Source organism: Oncorhynchus gorbuscha, linkage group LG11, assembly GCF_021184085.1.
Source record: "Oncorhynchus gorbuscha isolate QuinsamMale2020 ecotype Even-year linkage group LG11, OgorEven_v1.0, whole genome shotgun sequence".
In the NCBI taxonomy this organism is placed as follows: Eukaryota; Metazoa; Chordata; class Actinopteri; order Salmoniformes; family Salmonidae; genus Oncorhynchus; species Oncorhynchus gorbuscha.
Genome location: NC_060183.1, coordinates 14,943,177 through 14,955,676, shown reverse-complemented (window position 1 = coordinate 14,955,676; position 12,500 = coordinate 14,943,177). Strand labels below are relative to the sequence as shown.

At 42.4% G+C, this 12,500-nt stretch overlaps 1 pseudogene; it reads left to right on the top strand.

Moving 5' to 3' along the window:
• Nucleotides 1–12,500, top strand: part of LOC124048146 — a 95,662-nt pseudogene that overhangs the window by 39,252 nt on the left and 43,910 nt on the right.

Genomic DNA, 12,500 nt, shown 5'->3' with positions numbered 1-12,500 from the left:
GTATAAATAGGCAACATGAGATATAAATAGGCAACATGAAGTATAAATAGGCAACATATGAGATATAAATAGGCAACATGAGGTATAAATAGGCAACATGAGGTATAAATAGGCAACATGAGGTATAAATAGGCAACATGAAGTATAAATAGGCAACATATGAGATATAAATAGGCAACATATGAGATATAAATAGGCAACATATGAGATATAAATAGGCAACATGAGGTATAAATAGGCAACATGAGGTATAAATAGGCAACATGAGATATAAATAGGCAACATATGAGATATAAATAGGCAACATATGAGATATAAATAGGCAACATGAGATATAAATAGGCAACATATGAGATATAAATAGGCAACATATGAGATATAAATAGGCAACATGAGGTATAAATAGGCAACATGAGGTATAAATAGGCAACATATGAGATATAAATAGGCAACATGAGGTATAAATAGGCAACATGAGGTATAAATAGGCAACATGGGATATAAATAGGCAACATGAGGTATAAATAGGCAACATGAGGTATAAATAGGCAACATGAGATATAAATAGGCAACATGAGGTATGAATAGGCAACATGAGGTATAAATAGGCAACATGAGATATAAATAGGCAACATGAGGTATAAATAGGCAACATGAGGTATAAATAGGCAACATGAGATATAAATAGGCAACATGAGGTATGAATAGGCAACATGAGGTATAAATAGGCAACATGAGGTATGAATAGGCAACATGAGGTATAAATAGGCAACACGAGGTATAAATAGGCAACATGAGATATAAATAGGCAACATGAGATATAAATAGGCAACATATGAGATATAAATAGGCAACATATGAGATATAAATAGGCAACATGAGGTATAAATAGGCAACATGAGGTATAAATAGGCAACATGAGGTATAAATAGGCAACATGAAGTATAAATAGGCAACATATGAGATATAAATAGGCAACATATGAGATATAAATAGGCAACATATGAGATATAAATAGGCAACATGAGGTATAAATAGGCAACATGAGGTATAAATAGGCAACATGAGATATAAATAGGCAACATATGAGATATAAATAGGCAACATATGAGATATAAATAGGCAACATATGAGATATAAATAGGCAACATGAGGTATAAATAGGCAACATGAGGTATAAATAGGCAACATATGAGATATAAATAGGCAACATGAGGTATAAATAGGCAACATGAGGTATAAATAGGCAACATGGGATATAAATAGGCAACATGAGGTATAAATAGGCAACATGAGGTATAAATAGGCAACATGAGATATAAATAGGCAACATGAGGTATGAATAGGCAACATGAGGTATAAATAGGCAACATGAGATATAAATAGGCAACATGAGGTATAAATAGGCAACATGAGGTATAAATAGGCAACATGAGATATAAATAGGCAACATGAGGTATGAATAGGCAACATGAGGTATAAATAGGCAACATGAGGTATGAATAGGCAACATGAGGTATAAATAGGCAACACGAGGTATAAATAGGCAACATGAGATATAAATAGGCAACATGAGATATAAATAGGCAACACGAGGTATAAATAGGCAACATGAGATATAAATAGGCAACATGAGATATAAATAGGCAACATATGAGATATAAATAGGCAACATATGAGATATAAATAGGCAACATGAGGTATAAATAGGCAACATGAGATATAAATAGGCAACATATGAGATATAAATAGGCAACATATGAGATATAAATAGGCAACATGAGGTATAAATAGGCAACATGAGATATAAATAGGCAACATGAAGTATAAATAGGCAACATGAGGTATAAATAGGCAACATGAAGTATAAATAGGCAACATATGAGATATAAATAGGCAACATATGAGATATAAATAGGCAACATATGAGATATAAATAGGCAACATATGAGATATAAATAGGCAACATGAGGTATAAATAGGCAACATGAGGTATAAATAGGCAACATGAGATATAAATAGGCAACATATGAGATATAAATAGGCAACATGAGGTATAAATAGGCAACATGAGATATAAATAGGCAACATGAGATATAAATAGGCAACATATGAGATATAAATAGGCAACATATGAGATATAAATAGGCAACATGAGGTATAAATAGGCAACATGAGGTATAAATAGGCAACATATGAGATATAAATAGGCAACATGAGGTATAAATAGGCAACATGAGGTATAAATAGGCAACATGGGATATAAATAGGCAACATGAGGTATAAATAGGCAACATGAGGTATAAATAGGCAACATGAGATATAAATAGGCAACATGAGGTATGAATAGGCAACATGAGGTATAAATAGGCAACATGAGATATAAATAGGCAACATGAGGTATAAATAGGCAACATGAGATATAAATAGGCAACATGAGGTATGAATAGGCAACATGAGGTATAAATAGGCAACATGAGGTATGAATAGGCAACATGAGGTATAAATAGGCAACACGAGGTATAAATAGGCAACATGAGATATAAATAGGCAACATGAGATATAAATAGGCAACATGAGGTATGAATAGGCAACATGAGGTATAAATAGGCAACACGAGGTATAAATAGGCAACATATGAGATATAAATAGGCAACATGAGGTATGAATAGGCAACATGAGATATAAATAGGCAACATATGAGATATAAATAGGCAACATATGAGATATAAATAGGCAACATATGAGATATAAATAGGCAACATGAGGTATAAATAGGCAACATGAGGTATAAATAGGCAACATGAGGTATAAATAGGCAACATGAGATATAAATAGGCAACATGAGGTATGAATAGGCAACATGAGGTATGAATAGGCAACATGAGATATAAATAGGCAACATGAGATATAAATAGGCAACATGAGATATAAATAGGCAACATGAGGTATAAATAGGCAACATGAGGTATAAATAGGCAACATGAGGTATAAATAGGCAACATATGAGATATAAATAGGCAACATGAGGTATAAATAGGCAACATATGAGATATAAATAGGCAACATGAGGTATAAATAGGCAACATGAGATATAAATAGGCAACATGAGATATAAATAGGCAACGTGAGATATCCACACTAGGCTACCCTGCCGCCCCGTTGAAGCTTGCATCGATGCATGATACGCCAATCAATCACAGATTTTGTTGTTGATGTTTATACTGGTGTTGGTGTTGGTGTTTATACTGGTGTTGGTGTTTATACTGGTGTTGATGTTTATACTGTTGTTGGTGTTTATACTGGTGTTGGCGTTGATGTTTATACTGGTGTTGATGTTTATACTGGTGTTGATGTTGATGTTTATACTGTTGTTGGTGTTGGTGTTTATACTGGTGTTGGTGTTGGTGTTTATACTGGTGTTGGTGTTTCTACTGGTGTTGGTGTTGGTGTTTATACTGTTGTTGGTGTTGATGTTTATACTGGTGTTGATGTTTATACTGGTGTTGATGTTGATACTGTTGTTGGTGTTGGTGTTGATGTTTATACTGGTGTTGATGTTTATACTGTTGTTGGTGTTGGTGTTGATGTTTATATTGTTGTTGGTGTTGATGTTTATACTGGTGTTGATGTTTATACTGGTGTTGATGTTTATACTGTTGTTGGTGTTGGTGTTGATGTTTATACTGTTGTTGATGTTTATACTGGTGTTGATGTTGATGTTTATACTGGTGTTGATGTTGATGTTTATACTGTTGTTGATGTTTATACTGGTGTTGATGTTGATGTTTATACTGTTGTTGGCGTTGATGTTTATACTGGTGTTGGTGTTGATGTTTATACTGTTGTTGGCGTTGATGTTTATACTGGTGTTGGTGTTGATGTTGATGTTTATACTGGTGTTGGTGTTGGTGTTTATACTGTTGTTGGCGTTGATGTTTATACTGGTGTTGATGTTTATACTGGTGTTGATGTTGATGTTTATACTGGTGTTGGTGTTTATACTGGTGTTGGTGTTGATGTTTATACTGGTGTTGATGTTGATGTTTATACTGGTGTTGGTGTTGATGTTTATACTGGTGTTGGTGTTGATGTTTATACTGTTGTTGGCGTTGATGTTTATACTGGTGTTGGTGTTGATGTTGATGTTTATACTGGTGTTGGTGTTGGTGTTTATACTGTTGTTGGCGTTGATGTTTATACTGGTGTTGATGTTTATACTGTTGTTGGTGTTGGTGTTTATACTGGTATTGGTGTTGATGTTTATACTGGTGTTGGTGTTTATACTGGTGTTGATGTTTATACTGGTGTTGGTGTTTATACTGGTGTTGGTGTTGGTGTTTATACTGTTGCCGGTGTTGATGTTTATACTGGTGTTGGCGTTGATGTTTATACTGGTGTTGGTGTTGATGTTTATACTGGTGTTGGTGTTGATGTTTATACTGGTGTTGGTGTTGGTGTTTATACTGTTGTTGGCGTTGATGTTTATACTGGTGTTGATGTTTATACTGTTGTTGGTGTTGGTGTTTATACTGGTATTGGTGTTGATGTTTATACTGGTGTTGGTGTTTATACTGGTGTTGATGTTTATACTGGTGTTGGTGTTTATACTGGTGTTGGTGTTGGTGTTTATACTGGTGTTGGTGTTGATGTTTATACTGGTGTTGGTGTTGATGTTTATACTGGTGTTGGTGTTGGTGTTTATACTGTTGTTGGCGTTGATGTTTATACTGGTGTTGATGTTTATACTGTTGTTGGTGTTGGTGTTTATACTGGTATTGGTGTTGATGTTTATACTGGTGTTGGTGTTTATACTGGTGTTGATGTTTATACTGGTGTTGGTGTTTATACTGGTGTTGGTGTTGGTGTTTATGCTGGTGTTGGTGTTGATGTTTATTACATTTACATTACATTTAAGTCATTTAGCAGACGCTCTTATCCAGAGCGACTTACAAATTGGTGCATTCACCTTATGACATCCAGTGGGACAGTCACTTAACAATAGTGCATCTAAAACTTAGGGGGGGTGGGGTGAGAGGGATTACTTAACCTATCCTAGGTATTCCTTAAAGAGGTGGGGTTTCAGGTGTCTCCGGAAGGTGGTGATTGACTCCGCTGTCCTGGCGTCGTGAGGGAGTTTGTTCCACCATTGGGGGGCCAGGGCAGCGAACAGTTTTGACTGGGCTGAGCGGGAGCTGTACTTCCTCAGTGGTAGGGAGGCGAGCAGGCCAGAGGTGGATGAACGCAGTGCCCTTGTTTGGGTGTAGGGCCTGATCAGAGCCTGGAGGTACTGAGGTGCCGTTCCCCTCACAGCTCCGTAGGCAAGCACCATGGTCTTGTAGCGGATGCGAGCTTCAACTGGAAGCCAGTGGAGAGAACGGAGGAGCGGGGTGACGTGAGAGAACTTGGGAAGGTTGAACACCAGACGGGCTGCGGCGTTCTGGATGAGTTGAAGGGGTTTAATGGCACAGGCAGGGAGCCCAGCCAACAGCGAGTTGCAGTAATCCAGACGGGAGATGACAAGTGCCTGGATTAGGACCTGCGCCGCTTCCTGTGTGAGGCAGGGTCGTACTCTGCGGATGTTGTAGAGCATGAACCTACAGGAACGGGCCACCGCCTTGATGTTAGTTGAGAACGACAGGGTGTTGTCCAGGATCACGCCAAGGTTCTTGGCGCTCTGGGAGGAGGACACAATGGAGTTGTCGACCGTGATGGCGAGATCATGGAACGGGCAGTCCTTCCCCGGGAGGAAGAGCAGCTCCGTCTTGCCGAGGTTCAGCTTGAGGTGGTGATCCGTCATCCACACTGATATGTCTGCCAGACATGCAGAGATGCGATTCGCCACCTGGTCATCAGAAGGGGGAAAGGAGAAGATTAATTGTGTGTCGTCTGCATAGCAATGATAAGAGAGACCATGTGAGGTTATGACAGAGCCAAGTGACTTGGTGTATAGCGAGAATAGGAGAGGGCCAAGAACAGAGCCCTGGGGGACACCAGTGGTGAGAGCCCGTGGTGAGGAGACAGATTCTCGCCACGCCACCTGGTAGGAGCGACCTGTCAGGTAGGACGCAATCCAAGCGTGGGCCGTGCCGGAGATGCCCAACTCGGAGAGGGTGGAGAGGAGGATCTGATGGTTCACAGTATCGAAGGCAGCCGATAGATCTAGAAGGATGAGAGCAGAGGAGAGAGAGTTAGCTTTAGCAGTGCGGAGCGCCTCCGTGATACAGAGGAGAGCAGTCTCAGTTGAATGACTAGTCTTGAAACCTGACTGATTTGGATCAAGAAGGTCATTCAGAGAGAGATAGCGGGAGAGCTGGCCAAGGACGGCACGTTCAAGAGTTTTGGAGAGAAAAGAAAGAAGGGATACTGGTCTGTAATTGTTGACATCGGAGGGATCGAGTGTAGGTTTTTTCAGAAGGGGTGCAACTCTCGCTCTCTTGAAGACGGAAGGGACGTAGCCAACGGTCAGGGATGAGTTGATGAGCGAGGTGAGGTAAGGGAGAAGGTCTCCGGAAATGGTCTGGAGAAGAGAGGAGGGGATAGGGTCAAGCGGGCAGGTTGTTGGGCGGCCGGCCGTCACAAGACGCGAGATTTCATCTGGAGAGAGAGGGGAGAAAGAGGTCAGAGCACAGGGTAGGGCAGTGTGAGCAGAACCAGCGGTGTCGTTTGACTTAGCAAACGAGGATCGGATGTCGTCGACCTTCTTTTCAAAATGGTTGACGAAGTCATCTGCAGAGAGGGAGGAGGGGGAGGGGGCGGAGGATTCAGGAGGGAGGAGAAGGTGGCAAAGAGCTTCCTAGGGTTAGAGGCAGATGCTTGGAATTTAGCGTGGTAGAAAGTGGCTTTAGCAGCAGAGACAGAGGAGGAAAATGTAGAGAGGAGGGAGTGAAAGGATGCCAGGTCCGCAGGGAGGCGAGTTTTCCTCCATTTCCGCTCGGCTGCCCGGAGCCCTGTTCTGTGAGCTCGCAATGAGTCATCGAGCCACGGAGCGGGAGGGGAGGACCGAGCCGGCCTGGAGGATAGGGGACATAGAGAGTCAAGGGATGCAGAGAGGGAGGAGAGGAGGGTTGAGGAGGCAGAATCAGGAGATAGGTGGGAGAAGGTTTGAGCGGAGGGAAGAGATGATAGGATGGAAGAGGAGAGAGTAGCGGGGGAGAGAGAGCGAAGGTTGGGACGGCGCGATACCATCCGAGTAGGGGCAGTGTGGGAGGTGTTGGATGAGAGCGAGAGGGAAAAGGATACAAGGCAGTGGTCGGAGACTTGGAGGAGTTGCAGTGAGGTTAGTGGAAGTACAGCATCTAGTAAAGATGAGGTCGAGCGTATTGCCTGCCTTGTGAGTAGGGGGGAAGGTGAGAGGGTGAGGTCAAAGAGGAGAGGAGTGGAAAGAAGGAGGCAGAGAGGAAAGAGTCAAAGGTAGACGTGGGGAGGTTAAAGTCGCCCAGAACTGTGAGAGGTGAGCCGTCCTCAGGAAAGGAGCTTATCAAGGCATCAAGCTCATTGATGAACTCTCCGAGGGAACCTGGAGGGCGATAAATGATAAGGATGTTAAGCTTGAAAGGGCTAGTAACTGTGACAGCATGGAATTCAAAGGAGGCGATAGACAGATGGGTAAGGGGAGAAAGAGAGAATGACCACTTGGGAGAGATGAGGATCCCGGTGCCACCACCCCGCTGACCAGACGCTCTCGGGGTGTGCGAGAACACGTGGACGGACGAAGAGAGAGCAGTAGGAGTAGCAGTGTTGTCTGTGGTGATCCATGTTTCCGTCAGTGCCAAGAAGTCGAGGGACTGGAGGGAGGCATAGGCTGAGATGAACTCTGCCTTGTTGACCGCAGATTGGCAGTTCCAGAGGCTACCGGAGACCTGGAACTCCACGTGGGTCGTGCGCGCTGGGACCACCAGAGTAGGGTGGCCGCGGCCACGCGGTGAGGAGCGTTTGTATGGTCTGTGCAGAGAGGAGAGAACAGGGATAAACAGACACATAGTTGACAGGCTACAGAAGAGGCTACGCTAATGCAAAGGAGATTGGAATGACAAGTGGACTACACGTCTCGAATGTTCAGAAAGTTAAGCTACGTAGCAAGAATCTTATTGACTAAAATGATTAAAATGATACAGTACTGCTGAAGTAGGCCAGCTGGCAGTGGGTGCGTTGTTGACACTACACTAATCAAGTCATTCCGTTGAGTGTAATAGTTTCTGCAGTGTTGCTATTCGGGGGCTAGCAGGCTAGCTAGCAGTGTTGTTTACGTTACGTTGCGTTAAAAGAACGACAATAGATGGCTAGCGAACCTAGAAAATCGCTCTAGACTACACAATTATCTTTGATACAAAGACGGCTATGTAGCTAGCTAAGTAGCTAGCTACGATCAAACAAATCAAACCGTTGTACTGTAATGAAATGAAGTGAAAATGTGATACAACCTGTGAATGCGACCGGGTAGTTGAGTTCTATACAGAAGACGTTGGCTAGCGTTGGCTAGCTAGCAGAGTCACCTACGTTAAGGACGACAAATAGCTGGCTAGCTAACCTCGGTAAATTAAGATAATCACTCTAAGACTACACACTCTAAACCTAAACAACACAATTATCTTGGATACGATGATACGATGATACGAAGACAGCAAAGACAGCTATGTAGGTAGCTAACACTAAACTAATCAAGTCGTTCAGTTGAGTGTAAAAGTTTCTCAGTGCAGCTAATCAGTGGACGTTAGCTAGCTGGCTAGTGAAGACTACGTTAGGACGGCGAAATACGATAATTACGCAATTATCTTTGATACAAAGACGGCTATGTAGCTAGCTGAGAAGAAATTGCTAAGATAAGACAAATCAAACCGTTGTGATATATACTGGTGTTGTTGTTGATGTTTATACTGTTGTTGGCGTTGATGTTTATACTGGTGTTGGTGTTGGTGTTAATACTGTTGTTGATGTTGATGTTTATACTGGTGTTGGTGTTGGTGTTTATACTGTTGTTGGCGTTGATGTTTATACTGGTGTTGGTGTTGGTGTTTATACTGTTGTTGGCGTTGATGTTTATACTGGTGTTGGTGTTGGTGTTTATACTGTTGTTGGCGTTGATGTTTATACTGGTGTTGGTGTTGGTGTTTATACTGTTGTTGGTGTTGGCGTTGATGTTTATACTGGTGTTGGTGTTTATACTGTTGTTGGCGTTGATGTTTATACTGGTGTTGGTGTTGATGTTTATACTGGTGTTGGTGTTGGTGTTTATACTGGTGTTGGTGTTTATACTGTTGTTGGCGTTGATGTTTATACTGTTGTTGGCGTTGATGTTTATACTGGTGTTGGTGTTTATACTGTTGTTGATGTTGATGTTTATACTGGTGTTGATGTTTATACTGTTGTTGGTGTTGGTGTTTATACTGGTGTTGGTGTTGATGTTTATACTGGTGTTGATGTTTATACTGTTGTTGGTGTTGGTGTTTATACTGGTGTTGATGTTTATACTGGTGTTGGTGTTTATACTGGTGTTGATGTTTATACTGGTGTTGGTGTTTATACTGGTGTTGGTGTTGGTGTTTATACTGGTGTTGGTGTTGATGTTTATACTGGTGTTGGTGTTTATACTGGTGTTGGTGTTTATACTGGTGTTGGCGTTGATGTTTATACTGGTGTTGATGTTGGTGTTTATACTGTTGCCGGTGTTGATGTTGATACTGGTGTTGATGTTGATGTTGATACTGGTGTCGGTGCTGATGTTTATACTGTTGATGGTGTTTATACTGGTGTTGATGTTGATGTTGATACTGGTGTTGGTGTTGATGTTTATACTGTTGATGGTGTTTATACTGGTGTTGATGTTGATGTTGATACTGGTGTTGGTGTTGATGTTTATACTGTTGATGGTGTTTATACTGGTGTTGATGTTGATGTTGATGTTGATACTGGTGTTGGTGTTGATGTTTATACTGTTGATGGTGTTTATACTGGTGTTGATGTTGGTGTTTATACTGTTGCCGGTGTTGATGTTGATACTGGTGTTGATGTTGATGTTGATACTGGTGTCGGTGCTGATGTTCATATTGTGCTGTTTTTTCTATTGTTGCCGTTTCTGTTGCAGGTGGATTTCTTTGCCATCGAGATGCTGGATGGTCACCTGTATCTGCTGCTGGACATGGGCTCAGGAACCACCAAGACCAAGGCCATCGACAGGAAGGTCAACGATGGCGAGTGGTACCACGTCGACTTCCAGAGGGACGGACGATCAGGTATCTGATTTGATTTCACCTTTAACCCATTAACAGCCATTCTTATTTATAATGACGGCCTGGCAAGTGGGCAGTGGGAAAGGTAACTTAACCTTTACATTCACATTTGAGCCACTTAGCAGACTCATTCTGAGCGATACAGTCAGTGTCAGAGCACCCTAATCATTGATCCCTCTTAACCCTAACCTTGTATGTGTGTGTGTGTAGGTACTATCTCAGTGAACTCACAGCGTACAGCGTACACCGCTCCAGGGGACAGTGAGATTCTAGACCTGGATGATATCCTGTACCTGGGAGGATTACCGGAGGACCGCCAAGGACTTATCTTTCCTACTGAGGTGTGTGTGTGCGTTTGTTTATGTGCGTGTGTGTGTGTGGACGTGTTTAACTATTCTTGTGGGGACCCGAAGTCATTACATTACATTTACATTACATTTCCTTTACATTACAAGTCCTTACTAGAATAGTAAACAAACAAAACTTTGACCAACTGGGGACATTTTGTTAGTCCCTACAACGTCAAATGCTATTTCTAGGGGGTTTAGGGTTTAGCCTGGGGGGTTTAGAAATAGGTTAAGGGTTAGGATTAGGAGCTAGGGTTAGTTTTAGGGTTAGGAGCTCGGGTTATGTTTAGGATTAGGGTTAGTTTTTTGGGTTAAGGTCAGGGTGTGTGTGTGTGTGTGTGTGTGTGTGTGTGTGTGTGTGTGTGTGTGTGTGTGTGTGTGTGTGTGTGTGTGTGTGTGTGTGTGTGTGTGTGTGTGTGTGTGTGTGTGTGTGTGTGTGTGTGTGTGTGTGTGTGTGTGTGTAACCTGTCTCTCCTTTTCCCTGTAGGTGTGGACAGCGTTGTTGAACTATGGATATGTGGGCTGTGTGAGAGACCTGTTTGTGGACGGTCAGAGTAAAGACATCCGTCGTCTGGCTGAGGCTCAGAGGGCTGTAGGGGTGAAACCGTCTTGCTCCAGAGAGCCCCCTAAACAGTGTCTGTCCAACCCCTGCCAACACAGCGCCACCTGCAGGTAACGCAGCTACTCAAGTCAGGTCTACTGTACAGTACGGGACTATGTAGATGTGTGCTTGACTGTTTCTAAAGGACTCCCTGCACTTTGAACTAAGTTCTAGACTGAGAGAAGACTTTTAGGCGCATATTTAAAGAATGTTTTTCATGTCAATAAAGCACCTTGAATTGACCCTTCGCTAAGCCCGCCCCAGAATTTTGGACAACCAATCTCAGTGCTTCGGTGGACAACTGTCGCTAACCAAGCTCGAGTCCAACGCCTAGAACAAGCTCTCGTTTTAAACCATATATAGACCGTATGTTTCAAATGCATGAACGCCAATGAGGGCAATGGAAAAAACTGGGATGTTTTTATTTTATTTTTTATCCTACATTAAAAAATGGCAGAATAATTTAACAATAATTGATTCATGAAATGCTGTTGATTGAGTATTTTTCAAATCCGAAATTATAATTTTGTTGCATTGTTTGCGATCTGGTTAGTTAGCTCATTGCATGACCAGCATTGAAAATGTTGCTAACACTAGCTAGCTAGCCAGTTGTTATAAGTTGTTTTCTCCAAATGTATGTTAGCTAGGTTAGTTAGCTATACTATGAATATAATTCTCATCTGCTGTTGACATCAGGATACAATTTGAAAGTACTAGTTAGCTCCAGAAATGGTTAGTACCTTAGATTGCATGCTGACAGTGAATTCACAGCTATCCAGTGGCTAGCCACACTACAAACTTCATTTGACCAGGTTCCCGTAAAGCAAGTGTAATGGCAGTCCACCACAACTTCCCAGAGAGTCTCCTGATTATCGATGGGAAAAACACAGTTTGAGATCATTGTGAGGGGATTTTGCCAGTGGTTGAATGGGGAATTGGGCACCACTGAATTTATTTTTTACCCAAGTTGCAACAGTAACCAAGGGGACGGTGTTTAGCGAATGGTGAATTGAAGAATTACAGTGTATCTGTAGTTTTATCTACTCTGGCATGACCCTTGACTTGACCATTAACCCCAACTTCTGACCTCTGCAGGGAGGGCTGGAACAGATATGTGTGTGACTGCTCTGGGACCGGATACCTGGGACGGGCCTGTGAGAGAGGTGAGGAGAGGGGGAGGAGGGAGGGATGAAGAGAGGAGGAAAGAGGGAGGGATGGAGAGAGGGGGGAGGAGGGAGGGATGGAGAGAGGGGGAGGAGGGAGAGATGGAGAGAGTGGGGAGGAGGGAGAGATGGAGAGAGGGGGAAAGAGGGAGGGATGGAG